The following is a 12,976-nucleotide window of genomic DNA, read 5'->3' as shown; positions in this document are numbered from 1 at the left end:
GCCAAAATTTTTCTAGATATATTTAATTTAGCTTCAATCTAATTTTGAAAATAAGTTGTTCTCTAAATATAAGTTGATTAAAAGAGACAACTATATAAAATATTTTTGGCCTTAAAAACATTATTTTATCATAGTAGTCATTTGCTAAAATTCTTTTCAGTCAATAATTTTTCAAATAAGCAAATCAATAAAATATCAAGCTTGAAACAAGAGAGGAACAAGAATTGCTATTCCCACAATATTATTCAGATTTTGTTTATTTAAACAGTTTTCACTCCATATGGATCTTTAGTAGCTGTGGAGGATCCACTATAAGAATTAGAATGAATAAAAATCTCATATTTAATTGATTTTATACACATAGACTCATGTTAGGGTCCAAGTCAAGAATATTGGTCTGACCAACAGTGTGAATATACCTTATTTAACTCAGAATCTCCCAAACTTAACTAACCATGGACTTTTTAAATTTAAGTTACATTTTTATCCATAAAACACAATTTGGAAAAGAGTATACTGCCTCATTTTTGCCACAACTCTACATAGCAGATAGGGCAGTGATTTGTTTTACAGGTGAAGAAAATTTGAATTAAAATAATTGACTCACAGAGCATGGTCTCACATTACAAAATCACTAGAACTCACATTTTAGTGCTATTTCTAGTTTATCAAATTCTTTAGCATCTCTCTTGAGATATAACTCACATGCCATAAAATTCACCCATTTAAGGTACGGGGTTTGTCTATTCTGTAAAGCTGCTTCTCAAAGTTTAGTTCTCAAACCTGAAGGATCAAATCACCTGGGAGCTTGATTCTCAGGCTGTACCCAAGACCTCTGAAATCAGAATCACTGGGGTGAGGTCCAGAACCTGTTTTAAGAAACTTCCCAGGTAGGGCGCCTGGGTGGCTCAGTTGGTTAAGTGACAGCCTTCGGCTCAGGTCATGGTCCTGGAGTCTCAGGACAGAGTCCTACATTGGGCTCCCAGCTCAGCAGGGATTCTGCTTCTCCTTCTGACACCCCCCTACCCCGGCTTTCTCTCTCTCTCTCTCAAATAAATAAATAAATTCTTTAGGGAGAAGAAATAAAGAAACTTTCCAGGTACTGGGCTGCTGAAGGGGAGGAGGTAGAGAGATGGGATAACTGGATGCTGGACATTAAGGAGGGCACGTGATGTAATGAGCACTGGCTATTCTAGAAGGCTGATGAATCACTGACCTCTACTCTGAAACCAATAATACATCAAATGTTAATTAATTGAATTTAAATTTTAAAAAGTTGGAAGGAAGGAAGGAAAGAAGGAAGGAAGGAAAGAACTTTCCGGGTATTTCCTCCATACATATGCTTAAGCCCAAGATTCCTTCTCCTCTAGGGCACTAGTTCTTCCACATGATCATCATGAGTAAATGTTTTTCAGGATGAAATGTTTGGGAGATGATGGCTCCATGAAGCTAAATAAAGTTTTCATCATTGCAAGGCTTTCAGAACTTGTGATGGGCTGCTATGCATTATGAATCTTTAATAGAAGGATGATTTATTTCTCTACAGAAAGTACATCTACCATGAATCACGTCCTCTTCCCAGAATTATTTTTTATGACAACCAAAGTTTATTTCTCATTCATGTTTCATGCCCATTACAGGTATATATTTTATTTTTGGTTTTCATTTTTTTTAAGACTTTATTTATTTATTTGACAGACAGAGATCACAAGTAGGCAGAGAGGGAGAGAGGAAGAAGGCGGCTCCCTGCTGAGCAGAGAGCCCAATTCGGGGCTCGATCCCAGGACCCAGAGATAATGATCTGAGCTGAAGGCAGAGGCTTTAACCCACTGAGCTACCCAGGCGCACCTTGGTTTTCATTTCTGAGAGATAATTCACATGCCACAAAGCTTATTCTTTTGAAATTGTACAATTCAGAGGATAACTGTATATTCACAAGGTTCTGCAATTATCACCACTAATTTTTTTTTTACCGTTTTCATCACTCCAAAAAGAACTCTGTGCCCATTAACAGTCCTCTCCCCCCATTCCCTCAATCTTACAACACCTAGCAACCATTAATCCACGTTCAGTCCGTATAGATTGCCTATTGTGGACATTTCATATATATGGAATCATATAACATGTAGTCTTTTGTATCTGACTTTTTTCATTTAGCACTGTATTTTCAAAGTCCAATCTTGTTATAACATGAATCAGTACTTCATTATTTTGTATAGCGTTCGTATATACCATATTTTGTTTATCAATTCATCAGTTGATGGACATTTGGGTTGTTTCTACTTTTTTTGCTACTGTGAATATTTGTGTTCAAGTTATTGAGTTACTATGTTTTTAGTTCTTTCAGTTACATAATAAGGAGTAGAATGGCCAGGTCTATTTGGTGACACCATGTTTAAGTTTTTGAGGAACTGCCAAACTATCTTCCATAGCACCATTTTTTTTTAAAGATTTTATTTATTTATTTGACACACAGAGAGAGATCACAAGTAGGCAGAGAGGTAGGCAGAGAGAGAGGGGGAAGCAGGCTCCCCGCTGAGCAGAGAGCCCAATGTGGGGCTCGATCCCAGGCCCCTGAGATCATGACCTGAGCCGAAGGCAGAGGTTTAACCCACTGAGCCACCCAGGCGCCCCTCTTCCATAGCACCATTTAACATTTCCACCAGCAATATATGAGGCTTCCAATCGCTCCACATCCTCACCAACATGTGTTACTGTCTTTTATATTACAGCCAACCTACTAGATGTGAAGTGGTGTCTCATTTTGATTTCAATTTGTATTTCATTAGCTAATAATGCAAGGCATCTTTGCATGTATTTATTAGCTATCTCTTTACATTTTTTAAAAAAGATTTTATTTATTTATTTGACAGAGAGAGACACAGCAAGAGAAGGAACACAAGCAGGGGGAGTGGACGAGGGAGAAGTAGGCTTCCTGCTGAGCAGGAAGCCCAATGTGGGGCTTGATCCTAGGACCCTGGGATCATGACCTGAGCCAAAGGCAGATGCTTAACAACGGAGCCACCCAGGCGCCCCCTCCTACTCAATTTCTGAAGTTTTATCAAGTCTCCATGGCACCTAACACGGTACACATATAATTGGAAAATGAGTAAGTGCTAACATTATTTGAATAGTCTTTCTATAAATGTGCATGCAGAAGATCAGCTGAGAGATACACCTCTGTAACTTCATCCTGCAGACCACCTCAGGAACTGTGACTAGCCCCGGATATGGCTACCCAGAGTTTAGAAGAATCTTTCATGCAGATTCCTCCCTCCCACCCATACTACCTCCAGCATCCTATTCTCTCCTCCTTCTACCACTTAACACAACATACACAAGGGCAATTCATAAGCAGTTCTATCTTAGCAGTTGGCAGCTGTCAGATTATTTTGAAATATGCTCTTTTCAAAAATACTGTCCACCTTTACTTCAATATACAATAGAGGCCTGAGATTAATAGAATTAAAATATAGTTAATTGAATCTTGGAAGTGGAATCCCTTTTGCAATTTGTCTCTTCTTCTCTCACTGTTCTGCCAGGTTTCCCATAAATGAGAAAGCAAGTCAAGAGAGGAATATGTTTGTGCGTATGAATGTGTGTGTGTGCGCCCACACACACCTCAGCATCTCAAAATGACGAAGTAACAAAAAGTCTCTGGGTATCTACTCTAAAACATTTACTGAATGTATGGCTCATTAACTTTTAATTGGGACCCAGACTTATTACATAACAATAGAAACCATCAATTGAGTGTTTACAGTGTACCAAACAGTATGCTACATTTTTTTTATATTAAGTAAATAATGACTCTGAAATAAGTATTATGATCACCAATTTAAAGTACAGGAAACTGAAAAATAATAAATAAGTAAATAAATAAAGTATAGGACACGGAGACGTATCAGTTTAAAAACCTGATTGGGTTCACACAGGAGTAAGTCATACAGCCAAAAGTTTAGGCCTGGGAATGACGGACTCCGAAGCTTATGACTGTTTTTATTTTTTATTAAAGATTTTATTTATTTATTTGACAGAGAGAAAGATCACAAGTAGGCAGAGAGGCAGGCAGAGAGAGGGGGTGGGGTAGAAGGCTCCCTGCTGAGCAGAGAGCCTGACTCAGGGCTCGACCTGAGCCGAAGGCAGAGGCTTAACCCACTGAGCCACCCAGGTGCCCCTTATGACTGTTTTTAAGCAGTGGTTCTCAAAGTGTGATCCCTGGACCAGCAGCAGCATCATCACCTGGGAGTTAGTTAGAAATGCACATTATCAAGGCTTCCTCCAGACTTCTAAATTGGAGATTCGGGGAGGGGAGACATAATCTGTTTTAACAAGCCCTACAGGTGATTCTGATGCATGCTAACATTTGAAAACATACTGCCTCTCTTTGCTCTATTATTCACAATAATAATAATAATTACTATTCACAATAATAATAATAATAACTGTCTCTTTGCAAAGAGAGACAAAGAGAACGCTTATCTGAAGAGTAAATTTAGATCCTCAAGGAAGAGAGAAATGGGTGTTACATCTAAGAAGAGTAAGGCAAAATTAAATTTAGGTCTATATTCTAATTCCAGCTGCACCACTAACTTGCTATGACATCATAGGTCAATTAACTTTCCCCACTTGTTTTCTTATTTTTAAAAATAATGAATTTTTTTAAAGGGGAATTTAACTAGACTTCAGTATTCTTTAAGCTCTTAAATTCTATCACCAGTTTGTTTGTTTTTTGGGGGTTTTTTTTGGGTTTTTTTTGTTGTTGTTGTTAAAGATCTTCTTCTGTTACATCAGAAATGATGGGGCACCTGGGTTGTTCAGTTAGTTAAGCATCTGCCTTCGGCTCAGGTCATGATCTCAGGGTCCTGGGATGGAGCCCAGAGTCAAGCTCCCTGCTCAGCAGGGAGTCTGCTTGTCCCTCTCCTGCCCCTTCCACCCTCCCCACTGCCAAATCTCTTTTTTTTTTTTTAATTATTTTAAATATTTTTATTTATTTATTTGACAGACACAGAGAGATCACAAGTAGGCAGAGAGGCAGGCAGAGAGTGAGGGGGGAAGCAGGCTCCCCACTGAGCAGAGAGCCCAATGTGGGGGCTCGATCCCAGGACCCTGAGATCATGACCTGAGCTGAAGGCAGAGGCTTAAACCACTGAGCCACCCAGGCGCCCCACCCACTGCCAAATCTCTTGCTCTCTTGTGCTTGAGCTCTTCTCAAATTAAAAAAAAAAAAAAAAAAGAAATGCTAATAAAATTGTTTGCACTCACACCAACTGTATGAAATGATTAAGTTATATGACTTATAAGTGACTTTAAACTAAATATTGCTTATTCACCCAGTTTAAAATTATATCTGTAAAGCAAGTAGAAAATCTGGGTGCTGGGATACAAGAAATACAAAAATTAACTACCAAAGAAACTTCCTATCTACATGCAATAAAAATGAGATAAAGCCAGAAACATTTCACTCTTTGGATACCAGGTCCCACTGACCAAGCTTACACCCTGGCTACCGGAGAAGAAAGTTCCTCCTTGATTTCAGGTTTAGAGATTGCCAGACTTGTATTTCACTCAAGCTGGACTCATTTTTACTTTTGCAGAAAGGAGATAATGAATTGTGGACTGCCATTTCAAAACCAAAAGCAGTTTAAATTTTTGATAATTTTAGAGGATAAAAGACCAAGAGTTCAAGGAGAAACTTGTTCCTTTTCAAATCAAATACAACAGAACTGATTAAGAACCAAATATAACCAGATGCAAAAAGACACATACTATATGATTCTATTTATATCTAATGTCCAGAATAAACAAATCCATAAAGAAAATAAGTAGATTAATGGTTGATCAGGACTACTGGTGGGCAGAAGGGGGAAACGAGAAATGACTGCTAATGGGCATGGCTTTCCTTTTTGGGGTTATAAAAATGTTCTAAAATTAGACAATGGTGATGGTTGTACAATCTTGTCAATATACTAAAAATTATACACTTTAAAAGTGTGAATTTTATGATACATGAATCAAATTTCAATTTTTAAAACAGTAATGAAAAACAGCAAAAAATCTAAGACTATAAAAATATGAACATAAGAAAAAGAACAAATACAATTTATAAACCATCATTAACCTATAGAAGTATGAAGTATAAACTAGCCATTTGCTTTTCATAATTATCCAATTTTTATGCTCTTTTTTTTTTTTTTAAAGTGGGCATGGAGCCCAATGTTGGGCTTGAACTCATGACCCTGAGATCAAGACCTGGGCTGAGATCAAAAGTTAGACATTTAACCAACTGAGTCACCCAGGTGCCCCTCCAATATTTATATATATATATTTTTTAAGATTTATTTATTTGATAGAGAGATCACAAGTAGGCAGAGAGGCAGGCAGAGAGAGAGGGGGAAGCAGGCTCCCTGCTGAACAGAGAGTCCAATGTGGGGCTCGATCCCAAGACCCTGGAATCATGACTGAGCCAAAGGCAGAGGCTTTAACACACTGAGCCACTCAGGTGCCCCTACTTATAGTCTTAATAATTTTTGTCTGCTTAATCTATCATTACTAGAAAGTAAGTAAAAATCTTATCATATGATCTTGAATTTATCTGTTTTCCTTATAATTCTGTCAATTTTATTTAAAATTTTGAGGCTATATTATTAAATGTACACAAATTTAAGATTTTCTGGCTTTTTGGTAGATTTAATCTTTTATACATTTAAGTCCTCTTTATCCATTTTGCCTTAAGGTCTACTCTACTTGAGAGTAATATAGCTAAAATAGTTCTCATTTCTTTTTTTTTTTTTTTAATTTCAAATTAAGCTCTATTTTTTTTTTCTGCTTAACATTGTTTTGTTTTGTTCTTAACTTAAATTCAATTAACTAACCTATAGTATATTATTAGTTTCAGAGGTAGAGTTCAGTGATTCATCAATCTTATATAATACCCAGTGCTCATTACATCACATTTCCTTTTGATTAGTGTATGGAGATACGCACACTTAATCTAGCTTAATGATCTCTGTCTTCTATCTGGAGTATTTTCTCCACTTATATTTAATCAAATTACTGATAATGTATTTAAGCAATTCCAAAATGCACAATTTCCTAAGTTTAACATGTCAGAAATCAAAGAGTGCTTTTCATTTAATGGGATATTAAAATTATGATTCACCAAGTGCAATAGCAACATAATCTTTACTGTCTGTGCATGAAATTATCATAGCTATTCTCACTCCCATTTCTTAGGACTGAGTTTTTCCATTGTTGGTATTTCACAAATTAATCACCATTTTAAATGTCTTCGAAAGGAATAAATTATGATTTGACATGAAAACAAAATTATTGTGTAAACAGAGAAATGAAGCAGCTGATATTAGGGAAGCAAATATTTGATGCTAAAGGAATATCAGCAACTTAAGCTTTTTTGTAAAGAACAACAAAATGCTTTACCTGACTTTAGACAGTAAGACACCACAAGCAGAAAAACTCTGTTATACTTTGTTACTGAGATGCAATAAGGTTACCCTTGAGTAGCCAAACAATGTAAATGAAGATAAAAGGACCTAACAATTCTCCAAGAATTTTTTTTAATTACATGGAATATGAGGCTGATTTGATAAATTCATGCATGGTTAAGACAAATGTCAATTTGTCAAAAACCTGCTACTCATACTGAACAGAAGCTACCTAACTTCCCATGAAATCTGAGAAAAAAACAAAGCTGAGTGAGTCAATAGGAAATGCTGGCGAACTTCTGATGCTCTTTTATATACTTGGAAAGGATACACCAATGTTAAAGGTGCTAACAAAACTGAGAGCCTGAGAATGGGTTAGAGAGTAGCCTATCACTGTAACACTGGGCATAGACACTTATGGCTGAAAGTTGCTGCCATATTAAATTTTAAACTACAAAATTATTTCTCCCAAAATGTTATTGTCTGCATAAAAGGGTGGGAGTGGGGGTGATGGCTGAGCTGAAGAAAGGCTGGCTAAATCTGGTTTGAATGTCTAAAAGCCCTCCATAAGCTGCTAAGTGTATTCATCTAGTTTTTGATACACTGTGAGGCCACATATTTGAATATTTATAGAACAGGATGCTTGAAAAGTAACACAACCTGATATTATTCTTGATGCCATGTCTAGACCACTGCAATCCTCAGTGACGTGGTCAAGGAAAGAAGATATATCTGAAAACTTTCCATTGTCTCCTTCAAGAAAGCACTGGTATCAAAGCTTGGTATCAAAGAATCAGAGGCTTAGAAGAAATTCCAGGCAAAGGGGCTTGAAAAATTTCACAGAAGAAAATCACCCTCAGTCTCCATACCACAAGAAGAACAATGTACAGAAAAACACAGATGTTGACAAGTCTGAATCAAGAGTGTCTCAAAAGAATCAGACTATGAATGTGCAAAAGTCTTAGAAATACTTTAACCAATTTCATTATGTATGCCCAAAGTGATGTGGGAAAAATTTCTCTATGTGAATCTATTTTTTTTTTTTAAAGATTTTTTTTATTTATTTATTTGTCAGAGAGAGAGGGAGAGAGAGCAAGCACAGGCAGACAGAGAGGCAGGCAGAGGCAGAGGGAGAAGCAGGCTCCCTGCCCAGCAAGGAGCCCGATGTGGGACTCGATCCCAGGACGCTGGGATCATGACCCGAGCCGAAGGCAGCCGCTTAACCCACTGAGCCACCCAGGCGTCCCTCTCTATGTGAATCTAAAAATGCACTTTCATGAACATAACATGAAGTTGTAAGTGACAAAGCATAGTGTCATAGTTTAATTGCCAGCATTTTTTTCTATATGATATATACTAATATGTCTCAATATCAATGAAGTCTTAGGGTTTTAATCTTGGGTTTTTTTTTTAAGATTTTATTTATTTGACAGAGAGAGAGATCACAAGTAGACAGAGAGGCAAGTAGAGAGAGAGAGGGAAGAGAGAGAGGGAGAAGCAGGCTCCCTGCCGAGGAGAGAGCCTGATGTAGGACTCAATCCCAGGACCCCGAGACCATGACCTGAGCCAAAGGCAGAGGATTAACCCACTGAGCCACCCAGGCGCCCCTTAATCTTGGGTCTTAAATTTACCAACTTCTTTCAGATTTTCTATTTATTCTGCCCCTTTAATATTTACTTCTTCTCCTTTCTTGCCTTTTTTTGTTTGTTTTTTATTAGTGGAAGATTTAAAAAACACTTTTTTCCTTCTAATAATTTCTAATCTTTTAGTATTTATTCCAGAAGTAATTAAGACAACTTACTGAAGCATAAAGTTAATTAAAACATTTACTTCTTTTTTAAAAATTAATTTTTTAAGCCAGTATAATTAACAAACCATGTTATATTAGTTTCGATAGAATATAGTGATTCAACGCTTCTCTGTATTACTCAGTGCTCATCATGATAAGTGTACTTTTAATCCTCTTTACCCATTTCCTCCCCTCCGGTAACCACTAGTTTGTTCTCTACATTTAAGAGTCTGTTCGTCGTCTTTTTTTTTTTTTTTCTCCTGTTAAAGCATTTACTTCTTAGTACAGGCTCAAGAATATTAACTGTTATCATAACAAAAGAAGTGGAAGATGTTCTCATACATCAAGGTGAAAAGTAATGACACAAAAATGTCTTTAAGTAGCAAGATAGTGTCAAATGTGTCAGATATATGTTTACAGATTTTCATAAACCCAATTGTATGCAAACATCCATACAAAATAAGGAGAGACAAGTATAAGGAGCTGGCAATGGGAAGATGGGGAAGCTAACCTACTTTTCTTTCAATATGTGGTAAGAATGGCTTCCTTTATCACCTCCTTCTTCCATAAGAAAAGAGATTCAAAGAAGACCCTGGGTGGAGCCACACTGAAACAGTAGGCTGATCTCATCAGGATAGTTAGATAATTTATGCTCTAAGTCAAATGATCTAAAATTCTGAATCCAGTGGTGATCTCAAGACTGCATGGAAAGCACTGCACCCAAGGGCATCAGAGCCTCAGGCAAAAATACAAAGCACAGTTCTGAAACCTCTTCTATCATTCAGTAGATAAAAAATAGTCTCCCTGGGGCACCTGGGTGGCTCAGTGGGTTAAGCCTCTGCCTTCGGCTCAGGTCATGGTCTCAGGGTCCTGGGATAGAGCCCTGCATCGGGCTCTCTGCTCAGCAGGGAGCCTGCATCTCCCTCTCTCTCTGCTTGCCTCTCTGCCTACTTGTGATCTCTGTCTGTCAAACAAATAAATAATATCTTAAAAAAAAAATAGTTTCCCTAAATTTCTAAGTCCTAAAAGGAATTTATCTCTCTTCTCCAGTCTCTAAAAAACCAAAATTCCCATTCACACAGAGGTGGATTTTTTTTTTAATTTATTTATTTATTTGACACAGAGACACAGCGACAGAGGGAACACAAACAAGGGGAGTGGGAGAGGGAGAAACAGGCTTCCTGCAGGGCTTGATCCCAGGACCCTGGGATCATGACCCCAGCAAAAGGCAGACACCCAACGACTGAGCCACCCAGGCAACCCTGGAGGTAGATTTTTTTAACTATTGATTCACACCAGTAGTTATCCAAATTAAGTTTACTTGGGTGGAGGAGGGGGGTTGTTTGAGTGTGTGTGTGTATGTGCATGCACATGCACAAGTGTGTCAGATAATTTCCTGTTTGATTGCAGGGACAGATATGCTGTTAATAGTTAAAAAAAATATTCACATGGGTAAGAGGGGTGAAGAGTACAGAAAACTGAGAGTAGCTTGTTTCTTCTTGTTTCTCTATTCCTCGTTCATCTACCTTTTTCTCCCTCTTTCAACACTCCTCTTTTACTCTTATTTTAAACTGAAGCATATTTTCTTCAATCTATTGTTTTTATTCCATTTATTAATTTAACAGCTATTTATGAAGTATCTTCTATGTACCAGATATGTTGGATACAAAGGTAAAAACAAGACATGGCCCCTAAGCTTGTTGGCCTCCCAATCTACTGTAGAAGGTAGCATATCAAATACACAATTGCAATTTGATATTACCCAAAGCAATCTACACAATTAATGCAATCCCCATCAAAATACCACTAACATTTTTCACAGAGCTAGAACAAACAATCTTAAAATTTGTGTGGAACCACAAAAGATCCCGAACAGCCAAAGCAATTCTGAAAAAGGAAACCAAAACCTGAGGCATCAGGATTCCAAATTTCAAGTTACATTACAAAGCTGTAGTCATCAAGAGAGTATGGTAAGGGTACAAAAACAAACACATAAATCAATGAAACAGAATAGAGAAACCAGAAATGGACCCACAACTACATGGTCAACAAATCTTCGACAAAGCAGGAGAGACTACCCAATGGAAAAAAGACAAATGGTGTTGGGAAAACTGGACAGCAATACACAGAAGAATGAAATGGGACCCCTTCTTATACCATACACAAAAATAAATTCAAAATGGTTGAAAGACCTAAATGTGAGACAGGAAGCCATTAAAATCCTAGAGGAGAACACAAGCAGAAATCTCTTTGACCTAGCCATGGCAACTTCTTACTAGACAATCACCACAGGCAAGGGAAACAAAAGTAAAAACAAACTACTGGGACTTCATCAAGATAAAAAGAAAACAGAAAAAAAGCACAGCAAAGGAAACAATCAACAAAACTAAAAGGCAGCCCATGAACTGGGAGAAGATATTTGCAAACAATATATCTGATAAAGGAAAAAAAAACCATATCTGATAAAAGGGTTAGTATCCAAAATCTACAAACAATTTATCAAACTCAACACTCAAAAAACAAATAATCCAGTTAAGAAATGGGCAGAAGACATGAACAGACACTTTTTCCAAAAGACATCCAGAAGACTAATAGACACATGAAAAGATGCTCAACATCATTCGGCATCAGGGAAATACAAATCAGTGCCATCTCATTGTCAGGATGGCTAAAATTAACAACACAAGAAATAACAGGTGTTGGTGAGGATGCAGAGAAAAGGGAACCTTTGGATTGTAGAGCTAAAAATTGAAAAGCATAAAATTTCTAGAAGAAAACAAAAGCAGTAATCTCTTTGACATCAGTTATAAAAACATCTTCCTACATATGTGTCCTTGGGCAACAGAAACAAAAGCAAAAATAAACTTTTGGGACTGTAAGGGCCTATTCAGCCAGAGTGGCCCCACCCCGGTTGAACTGCCATTTTGTTGTTTATGCAGTAAAACTTAAATTTACCCTGCCCACCCCCCAGGGGAATTTACTTAAAAGCAAGTCCAGGAAACCAGTCCCAGGTAACAAAGCCCCAATACAAGGGTGGGTCAGGTCAGGTGGAGATAACAGCCCGAATGCAGGGATGAGTTGGGTCAGGTGGAGACATCCAATCAGTAAATCGTGCCTACTGTCTCCCTAGTTACCCAGGAGTATGGGTCCCGCCCTTTGGGCACCTTTTGGGTGCCAATTCTGAACAAGGTGATAGGCTGGTTCAAATATCTACTAGGGCAAATTGTAATTCAATTGATCACTTAGCCTGACTGTGCAGCTTTCTCTGTGTGTTACAATTTCATTGGTCACCTGTGCATGGCCAGGCCCAACCGCATGGCCTTTGCCCTTAAAAGCTAGTCTGTGAAGCAGAGAGGGTTCGCCCTCTCTGTAAGAGGCACAGCCCCGAACGTTCAGTTTGATTCTTGATGCTTGGTGTGAAATAAAGCTTTGCTTGACCTTCGCTTTGTATCAGTCTTGCTCCTTTAATTACGGACCCATTATTGGGAACCTACCAGGGACTATACCAATGTAAAATGCTGTCACAGAGGGAAGGAACCCATCAACAAAATAAAAGGACAATCTACTGAATGGGAGAAGGTATTTGCAAATGACATATCCAATGAGGAATTAATACCCACAATATAAAAAGACCAAAATAATCATCATCATCATCATCACCCAATTAAAAAATAGGTAGAGGAGCTCAGCAGATATTTTTCCAAAGAAGATATAGAAATGGCCAACAGACAAATGAAAAGAT

At 37.7% G+C, this 12,976-nt stretch overlaps 1 protein-coding gene across 5 annotated transcripts in view; it reads right to left on the bottom strand.

Annotated features, from left to right (window-relative positions):
• Nucleotides 1-12,976, bottom strand: part of NUCB2 (nucleobindin 2) — a 46,375-nt gene that overhangs the window by 20,998 nt on the left and 12,401 nt on the right. The gene's annotated exons all lie outside the window — the stretch shown is intronic.

Source organism: Neovison vison, chromosome 7 (genome assembly GCF_020171115.1).
Source record: "Neovison vison isolate M4711 chromosome 7, ASM_NN_V1, whole genome shotgun sequence".
NCBI lineage: Eukaryota > Metazoa > Chordata > Mammalia > Carnivora > Mustelidae > Neogale > Neogale vison.
Note: the sequence above shows the minus strand (reverse complement) of the source record. Positions and strands in the feature narration are given on the sequence as shown.